The 9,722-nt window shown below is 41.3% G+C and overlaps 1 protein-coding gene across 4 annotated transcripts in view; it reads right to left on the bottom strand.

Annotated features, from left to right (window-relative positions):
- The window catches only part of tiam1b (TIAM Rac1 associated GEF 1b), a 53,350-nt gene that overhangs the window by 33,767 nt on the left and 9,861 nt on the right, over positions 1-9,722 (bottom strand). Inside the window, exon 1 of one of the 4 annotated variants that reach the window (XM_034865596.1) lies at positions 4,546-4,690. The exons of the other annotated variants lie outside the window; for them this stretch is intronic. The gene's annotated coding sequence lies outside the window, so the exon portion shown is untranslated. Of the gene's footprint in view, positions 1-4,545; positions 4,691-9,722 lie in introns of those variants that run through there. 4 annotated transcript variants of the gene reach the window in all.

The raw sequence follows: 9,722 nt of genomic DNA, 5'->3' as shown, positions 1-9,722 counted from the left end.
CCCCCCCCCCCCCCCCCCCCCCCCCCGTTCATAATGAGTCAGCCGTCTCTCTGTGAGTAGCGTCCATCACACTCCTTCTCGCAGTTATAAACAGCCTATGTGACAATAAAACTTGTTTTGGTTAAAATCAACAAAACAATCGTGAGAATAATCGCGATCAAAATTTTGATCAAAATGATCGTGATTATTATTTTGGCCATAATCGTGCAGCCCTAACAGGAGTACTTTTATCTCTATCATCAATGCCACCAAATGCTTGTCCACAGGGTCACAAGTGAGGTGCTATCAGACCACATCCTGCTTACCCCTCTTTAGCTCCCCACCGGCATCCTTTGAAGTCCTTAAACAGCTGTTAATTGGAGGTATACTTGAGTGACAGACCACTGATTTGACCACTGAGTTCTGTGGGGGAAGAGATCTGTAGGTTTCATTCTGTGAGTGGGGGGAAGTTAAAGCTACCTAGCTAATATATACCACTTGAAACTATTTAGAAATGAGTCTGTAAATGTTTCTGGTTTAGCGTTCAGACTACTCCATCAGGAGAATGTATTAAAGGACAACTGACGACACTGTTTGAAACTTGAAGGTTTAGCTACAAATTCTTCTTGATAGGTGTGTCAGAGAGAGACATGTAAGGGCCACTTCACGGATTTGATGATTTAGATTTGCAAGAACAATGTAGTTCTGTTGAATAACTGAATTTAAGCAAACATCTTAAGTTATTTAACCTCCCATTTCTTCCATTACCCTTCTCTTAAATCATACTTCATTACGTGAGACACTGTGTCAGAGCATCAATGATCCATTTACCCTTTTTTCTTTAATTGTGACAGCTATGGGTTCTAAATTTGGATGCAAGCAATAGTAGCCTCAAATGGCTTCCTATTGAATTTGAGCTCAATACTGAACAATTTCTGATGGTATTCATCTGGGACGTGTATAAGAAATGCTTCATATATTGAAAAAAGCTGCAGCCACTGCACCAAAAAACATCTCAACCACATCAGCAGAGACTCAATCGTTGACCTTCTCATTGCCTGTTACCGTCCCTGTCAGTGAAAAGGTCTCCCCTGGCGACACTGAGCGTCAACACCAGTCTGCCTATACATGCTTCACATTCCAGACTTTAACAGTTCGCTCCACAGTCAGACTCCGAACACACCCAATAATCTTACACACACACACACACACACACACACACACACACACACACACACACACACACACACACACACACACACACACACACACACACACACACACACACACACACGGAGCAACATGTGATTGACAGTTTTATGATAATAGATTTGTGGTCACCGGTATAAATGTTGGGACACACTGGTTAACAAAAGCTTTTCAGAAATTGTATCTACTGGGCACTGGCATAGGATGATGTGGAAAAAACCCAGCCGCAAGCTGAAATTAGATATATATAGTTGAAACAACAGAAAGTCATATGTGATCTTAGTAACACATCTTTACCTAAGTCATTTCTTACTGGCTCTCCTACTCGGTCTTCAGCTCAATAACAAGTTAAGATCAATATTCAGGCTGTGGGTGTAGATGAACAGAACAACATATGTACAAGTCATCTGTATGCAATTTTAATGGCACAGCACTGGGTAAATCAGCACTGAGACCATGTATACATAGCAGTATTAGAGAGAAGGAGATGGAACAATGTTTGCAATTTCTTCAGTGCTCAAATATATTTTCTAACCGGAGGAGTGTACAATTCAGCCTTGTTCAGGACACTTTCACTGAGCCCAGCGAGACAGACGAGCTTTGCATCATATCAAATATAGATCTAATCGAATGTTCTGCTCTTAGTCAGTAAGCCAGCCATACTACAAAACAGCAATGAATGGATGATGATGTCTTTAGACTAGAAGCCAGAGTTCACTTCTGGGGGAGCCATTCGCCTTCCAATCTCAGTATGCCAGCTGACTTTTTTAAACCTGAATGTCCTTTTGATGGCTTCAGAAAAAAACACAATGCCAAGGACATGAAGGAGCAACAATCCAGCTTCAGAAATGTGTTCTCACTCAGGATCTTCTTCCACAGAGGCAATATTTGATTCCAATATTAATGAGCAGGGAATAAACATTTTACATTATGTCTAATCCTGGTAGACTAGATGATGAGATGAGGCTGCAACAGCGTGTCCCTAAACCCCTCCGGGATGTAACAACAAGTTTCCAAATAATGCTCTCAGTGTCTCAAGTGAGCTCATTCTTTGGACTGCTTTGTTCTTTCATCAGTTACATGTCCACCATTTTTACATGCACTGAGAAGATTTGATCTAAATAATATCTGTTGACAGAGCATGTAGAGAAGTCGTCCCTGAGCCCCACCTCAACCATAACACCCCTGGAGCTCCGATCTCCTTCCTGTGCCGCAGTGTGCACTGAAGCAGAGCCGCGGTGGATCCTGACACACATGACTAAACAAAGCTGGGTAGAAAATGTGGCCACTTCCTCCAAGCAGTCCTGATGTTCCAGTACAGGCCTCTTGTATTGTCCTGGGGTAAATGTCACTTACAAAGTCCCATTTCAGCTAGAGTCCAGTAACTACCTTTAGCCAGGCCCTCCCTATTAATGCAGTGCAGGACCTATGTCATTTATTTAAATTCCATGAGTTGAAAGTAATGCATACGGTGCTAAAATTCAATTTCTTTGTAATTACAAAAACTTTGGTCGGTCATAATAAATCCACCCTGAAGGATAACTGATGGATGGGCAATACAAAACATAGTCCATTATCATCATATTTTGGCCAAACACCTTTATACGCATACAATAGGAAAGTTTGGTGACTGGTTCCTTCCCCAAGGAACTAAATAAAGAACAGAATTCTGTTAAAGTTAAAATAATAACCAATCAGGTAAAGGGAAAGTTCATTTCATACACTAAATTGCGTGTACCTCTAACAAGAAAATAAAAATACCTACGATATCTAGTTTCATATTAAAAATATGAACAGCTTGCTGTCATAGACTCATGACATAAAGGAATAGGATTATTTGCTGAATTCATAATAGCCGATTCATGCTCCCTTCTAACTTCTTGCAAATTGCATATTGCTACATTACATTTCCATGACTTCATCTTACATTCAGCCCAGCTTATGGCAGTAAATCAAATGACAGACCAACATTATTCAGTGACTGATGATAAAAAGTCAGAAAGCAAAACAATCGGTGGCTGAAGCTCATGCAGCTCCACGTTAGGACGACACACACAAAGCAAAAATAACAGCTTTGATTCACATAAACCAAATAAAGAGCATTTATTCTAATACACTGAGCAAATACTTATCCAGTAGCTCCAGTATCCTGGGTGGTAGAGACAGTTACTCTCACTTATCTCAGTCTTGTCCACAGTATCTTTTTAGCTCGTTGCTATGCTAAAATAACTGCAGCAGTGGGTTACAGGTGAACATTTGCACAAGTAAAAGGCAGCAAATTCCAGTGGTTAGTCGTAGGGCATCAAACTGAGTGACTAGAAAAACCTCATTGTTGAGCTGCATGTGCCATCATGCCAAATTGTGCTACATACATAAACATTTATAATAAGCTAAGTACCTGAAATACCACCGGATCTCTGATGAACTCTGCTGGCATGCACATCTACAATATAACCTTTGTTTTACTGCACACTATGCCTTGCAATTGAGTAAATCTTATGACACAAGGCCATGCAAACCAATCTGTGATTACAATTATTTCCCTCTGTTAGGTAGGATTCAAATTAAGTGAAAAACTTCCATTGCATGCAGCTTTCATATAACTTGCTTCCAGTCAGAATGGGAGCATTGTCAAGATGTACAAGCTTGAAAGCCCTAGCCTGACCTCCTGTCCTGCTTAGCCTTGAACGGTCAACACATTTCCACAACTATGACACCAGATGACCATTTTTCACCCTCTCCCCCACCGCAGGAGTCACAACGGGCTTTCAAAACACAAAGGTGGGGATTTTAAATGAACTCACACATCATAAAGCCATCCAGCCCCCCCTCCAGGATGCGCTCTGGGAATTCTCCTTGACTTTGACCATCTCTTTTTTCATCACATTTGCAATTCATCATCTCTCGTTCAAAAGCGCCACCACTTCTTTGTCATTACAACGACACAGACATATTCTGTATTGTTTGCGTCTGGCAGTGAATGGGGGCAATACAATGGCTCAGTGCCTGCTGCTGGAGGAGCTGTGACCTACACAGGAGTGCTACAGGTACAAACCCCACCCTAAACAAAGGCTGTGAGGGCCTTCAGGGGATAGAGAGAGAGAGAGAGAGGGAGACACACACATATACACACACACAAACAAAATGTATCTGATAAAATGTAACTACATTCTGAAAAACATCCCCTCTATGCTTACAGGCCACATGTAGACTCTGTGTGTTCCTGGTGGTGTGATGTAGCACCTCTTTCACAAAGTGGGAGGTTGGAGGCTGGACAGCTATTTGTCTCTTCTATCTGCTTACACAGCCAAGCACACAGTGCTACAAAAATACTAAGCAGCCAACACAATGACTTACCTTAGTGTATGCAACCAGAAGTGTTCCTTCTGCTGTTCCACAGAAGCCAAGGGAAGTCCCACACATCACTAAGGGGAAAATCTCAAGCATCACAGGAGGATTATTGATACTCGTCCTGCAAGTCCACGGCACACTGACTAAATGCAAGGATGATTTGAAGAACTGAAGGGGGGAGTGACTGTTAGTAACCCCCCACCCCTCCTCCTGCTGACTCTTTCACACTCTTCGCTCCCTCCTTCTCCTTTTGCTCCCTCCTTCATTCTATAATTCCATCCCCCTAAACTACAACCCTACTGCCAGCAGGAATGTGTGTTCCCTCCCTTGTCTCCTCTGTAATTGCCCCTCCACTCCACTATGAGAAGTTTACATGTTGCAGCCATTTTAGTGTACAAAAAAGTGAGATCAACAACTGACTGTAAATGTTAACTTTATCTCTTTTTTTTCTTAGACAGAAAATATGCTTTCATCCCCTACCTTGGCGGTTTGAGGAGCAGGATTTGTAATGACAGGATTCTGTAAATGTAACTAATGTTATTTTCTCCTCAAAGACAACAAGGGCTGAAAGGTTGCAGTCTTAATGTGTTGCTGTGCATAATTTGGAATATTCAGTGACAGCCCAAAATGGACCTGTGAACAAGAGAAAGGCTGGACTTGCTGTTGTCATAGCACCAGTGATGTCGTGCGGCTATCACGTCGGCAGCAATGGCGGGTTCATTTTAAGGATGATGAAACCAGCAGAGGGAACAGGGGACAGAGGAAGGAGAGGATGGAGGATAGAGGGCACAGTGACAGCCTGCATCCTGCATGCACGCTCAGTAAAACATGCTCCGAGCTAGTCAAGGGGGTAGAAATCCTAAAAAAACATGCAGAGGAAAGACAGAGAGAGAGAGAGAGAGAGAGAGAGAGAGAGAGAGAGAGAGAGAGAGAGAGAGAGAGAGAGAGAGAGAGAGAGAGAGAGAGAGAGAGAGCTGAATTGCCATGTCTAGACTTTGGGATGACTAAGACCAAAATAAAAAGCACTCAGCACCGTGGTCAAGCTGACTTCCTCTCACTGCATTTTCATGTCCTGCCAAGGTTGTGACCCTGATATTAAACCAAACCACTGGGGTTTGATAGTCAGACAGGAATGGCTGGTGTGCAGAGGCAACCAGACGTAACCTGCGCTCTTATCAAATCTCTGAGCTCAAGGTAATCTTTTTTGCTTCAGGTTTTGGGCCAATAATGCTACAGATCCCACACACAAAAACACATTGTGTGCCAGAGATGAGATCATCTTATCTACTTGTGTCTTCGCCCCAAAAAATGCTGGATAATTTAGCAGAGCAATAAATCGGTCTATCAGTTAAATGCCGGCTCGCCACAGGTATTTCAGAAATTTTGATTACTTGCATGGAGCTCAGCTAAACAAAATACTCTGCTATTTCATAAGCGATACAAGGCTAATAAACCCTGTGCTATCGGCACTCAATTTATGAGCTGATTGAATTAGACATCCAATTCATTGACAGGCCATTCAATATGGCTGGAGCAATTTGGCAGGTGAGATCACGACTACAGATCCACAACAACACTTCAAGCTGCTGCGGCTGTCCAGGTGTCACAACCAACTGCAATCACTGCCACTCACCTTCAGCCATTGTGCACAAACGTACAAGACAAAAACAAAAGAACAGCTTGAAGCAAGAGATAGCAAGCCATTTCCCCAGATATGCAAGTTCCCTGTGACTCTTCACAAAAAACTACAACAGTCCGGTTTACCTCAGTGTTTTTGTTCAGTTATAACCTACTATTGCTTGCATTTTATCAACATTAATAAAAACACTTTCAGAAAACAAAACCTGATTGACTTTTACATGTTTGCAACAGAAGAAGTTCAGATTGCATTACAGAAATCATAGGAAGCTATGTGGGGATGCTGATTCAGCATTATCCGCTGTATTATCCGTTTCTTTATTCTTCAACATTTCACATTTTATACTAGGGCTTCTTTCGACATACTGTACTGTGACTTTTTGAGACACTTTAATTACTTTTATACTTTTGTTCAACATGCTATTACTTTCAGTCATACTTTAATGACTAGGGGAGTGGAAACACTTTTCGATTAAACACAATTTACAAAGCGGTCGTATCACACTGAAAGCTGATATTTTGTCACTAGCAACCTACACGTGTCATCTGTCAAATACAGAAGCATTTTCAGCTTTGGACAAACCCGTTCAGGACTTTTACAACAAGAGTGGGACGTGCGTAATGTTTCATCTGTCCCTCCTGGACGGGACGAATGAAACAGCATGCAGGGATGAATGAAACATATAGTTTAAGCCAGGTAAACTTCCAACTACTTTAATATTTTACTGTATATCATGGATGGTACTTCCAAAGCTGTTATTATAGATAGATTGTTGCAGGACTATGCGTCTTTGTGAATGTCTGTTACTAACTTGTTGCCGTCATCCTGAAGCGCGTACGAAGCGGTTATTGAATTATCATGCACTGTGGATGATTGTGCTATTTTTATAACTAGAACAGTAGGTTTTTCCATTTATATCATGTTTCTATTGTGGAATATGTCATTTACCTAGGTTTTTACATGGGTTAGACCACTGGACATCCGAATAACGCGCCCCAACCCGTCCGTCTCCATAGGATAACATGGGAAAACTCGACCCCCCCCCCCACCTGGTGGGCTCAAATATATTTTCATCTTTCTAAAACTGCTTTTCCATGTCTCACGTCCATACATAATGGTATGAACACAGATATTTGTGCCTTTACTTAAAATCCATGGAATTCAAGCCAGGTGTGGGGGGGGGGGCAGCTGTTTCAACCGTCCCGACGTAGACATATGTCCTTACAGCCTGTTTTGCTTCTCATGTAAACAAGCATGAAATATGAAAGTCTGGGATTGTGGAGAACACTAACTGGTTTACCGAATAAGCATGTAATCAAACCTTGTTAATAATCGAAAAAATATGACCGCTAATGAAGTTTACTTTTGACCATCAAAACACGTTTATCGGCTTTAACTCCGCGATAAAAGGAAATAACAGGGAGATATTTGGCTGATAGGAGGAGGTTAACATGCTCTATGTTCAGACCTAAGGAAGTCTGTCTATCATCATTGCACTCAGAGAAAACTGGAATGTTTCATCCGTCCCGCGTTTCAATCGTCTTCAATGACTTTTATCATGTTTTTTTTCTACATACTATGACTTTGAACTAGGGCTGAACGACATTGTGTTTTAGCATCAACATTGCGATGTGTGTATGCGCGATAGTTACGTCAAAGGACGTTGCGATGTTGACGCTAAAATAAAGCAGATAAATAAACAGAATAAAGCTAATTGGTTAGCCTAAATAACAAAGCAGAAAGCTTCTACCAGCAAGGCTAAAGCTAATATAGTTAGCCTGAAGAAACATGCAGAGCGCTGCCACCAGTCAGGCTGAAGCTAATATGGTTAGCCTAAAGAAACAAGCAGAAAGCTGCTACCAGTCAGGCTGAAGCTAATATGGTTAGCCTAAAGGAACAAGGAGAAAGCTGCTACCAGCCAAGCTAAAGCTAATATAGTTACCCAAATGAAACAAGCAGAAATCTGCTACCAGCCAGGCTAAAGCTAATATAGTTTGCCTAAAGGAACAAGGAGGAAGCTGCTACCAGCCAGGCTAAAGCTAATATAGTTAGCCTAAAGAAACAAGCAGGAAGCTGCTACCAGCCAAGCTAAAGCTAATATAGTTAGCCTAAAGGAACAAGGAGAAAGCTGCTACCGGCCAGGCTAAAGCTAATATGGTTAGCCTAAAGAAACAAGCAGAAAGCTGCTACCAGCCAAGCTAAAGCTAATATAGTTAGCCTAAAGGAACAAGGAGAAAGCTGCTACCAGCCAGGCTAAAGCTGGTATAGTTTGCCTAAAGAACCAAGCAGAAAGCTGCTACCAGCCAGGCTAAAGCTAATATAGTTAGCCTAAAGAAACCAGCAGACAGGTGCTACCAGCCAGGCTAAAGCTAATATAGTTAGCCTAAAGAAACAAGGGGTCTGTCTGTCCCAACTAACGTTACGGTTCGGAGCTGCAACACTGGTAACGTAACACTAATCTACAACAGAAGTCTGTGTCTGATCTAACATCAATTCCACTGACTTAAATGTTCTTGGATACACAGAGTTTGTTGCTAGTGCACGTGAATTTATCAAACATACGAGCTGGCCCCGCTAGTCGACCAGAACCTGACATTTAGAGGACGCAACATGAAGTCACGGTCATCACGTTAGCCTGGATTGATATTCTATGAATCCAATGTTGTCATGCTAGTCAACCGGCGTATATCTACCTGATGTCCCTCTCCAAAACCACAGAAGAAGAGTAACGTTAGTCACAGCTTACTTCTTCGGTGTTTGTAAAGCATTAAAGTTTAACAAAGACTGGTTAACATTAGAAAAGATCCTTTTTTCATTTTTTTTCCTTCTAAGTAGATTTACTCCCCTACAAAATCACTGCAACAGTCGACAGAACTCCATTATAGACAGAATCCCAGCTGAGATCAGTTGCCTTGTTTTTTTTAACCAGGGCAGCAGTTTCCAGATTACATTATGTGTTTACATCATTGCAAAAGGGTTGTTTAATGTTAGTTTTTTAAAATAATATCAGATTAGTAAACAAAATGTGCCTTTGGAACATTGGATGAATGGTTGCTGATAATGGAAAATGTAGATATTGCATTAAAGATCAGCCACCCACCCAGATCAGCTGGTATCCTGTCTATAATGGAGTGGAAATTTGTAAGTGACCCCAAACGTTCGACCGGTAGAGTGTTTGTGTGTGTGTGCAGGGGAATAATATCACAATGTAAGATTTTTCCAATATCGTGCAGCGTTATTGAGAGCAGAGTTTTTCTTTGAACTACTGACTTTTTCCCACACATACTATGACTTTTTTTTTTAAAATATACTATACTATCACCTTTTCTTCAAAATACTATACTATGACTTTCCCTCACATTACGCTACGACTTATCGACTTACTATACTATCAAACTTTTGGAAACAATCAGCTAGAATATCCATTTAAACAGTACAGTGTTCTACATCTTTTGGCATTATTGAAGTTAAGATAGCAATCCACGTTAGCTTTTCAGCATTCATGGGCATTTTCTGCATGCATTTCCTTTCAGTTTCACTTAAA

Source organism: Etheostoma cragini, chromosome 3, assembly GCF_013103735.1.
Source record: "Etheostoma cragini isolate CJK2018 chromosome 3, CSU_Ecrag_1.0, whole genome shotgun sequence".
Lineage (NCBI taxonomy): Eukaryota > Metazoa > Chordata > Actinopteri > Perciformes > Percidae > Etheostoma > Etheostoma cragini.
Note: the sequence above shows the minus strand (reverse complement) of the source record. Positions and strands in the feature narration are given on the sequence as shown.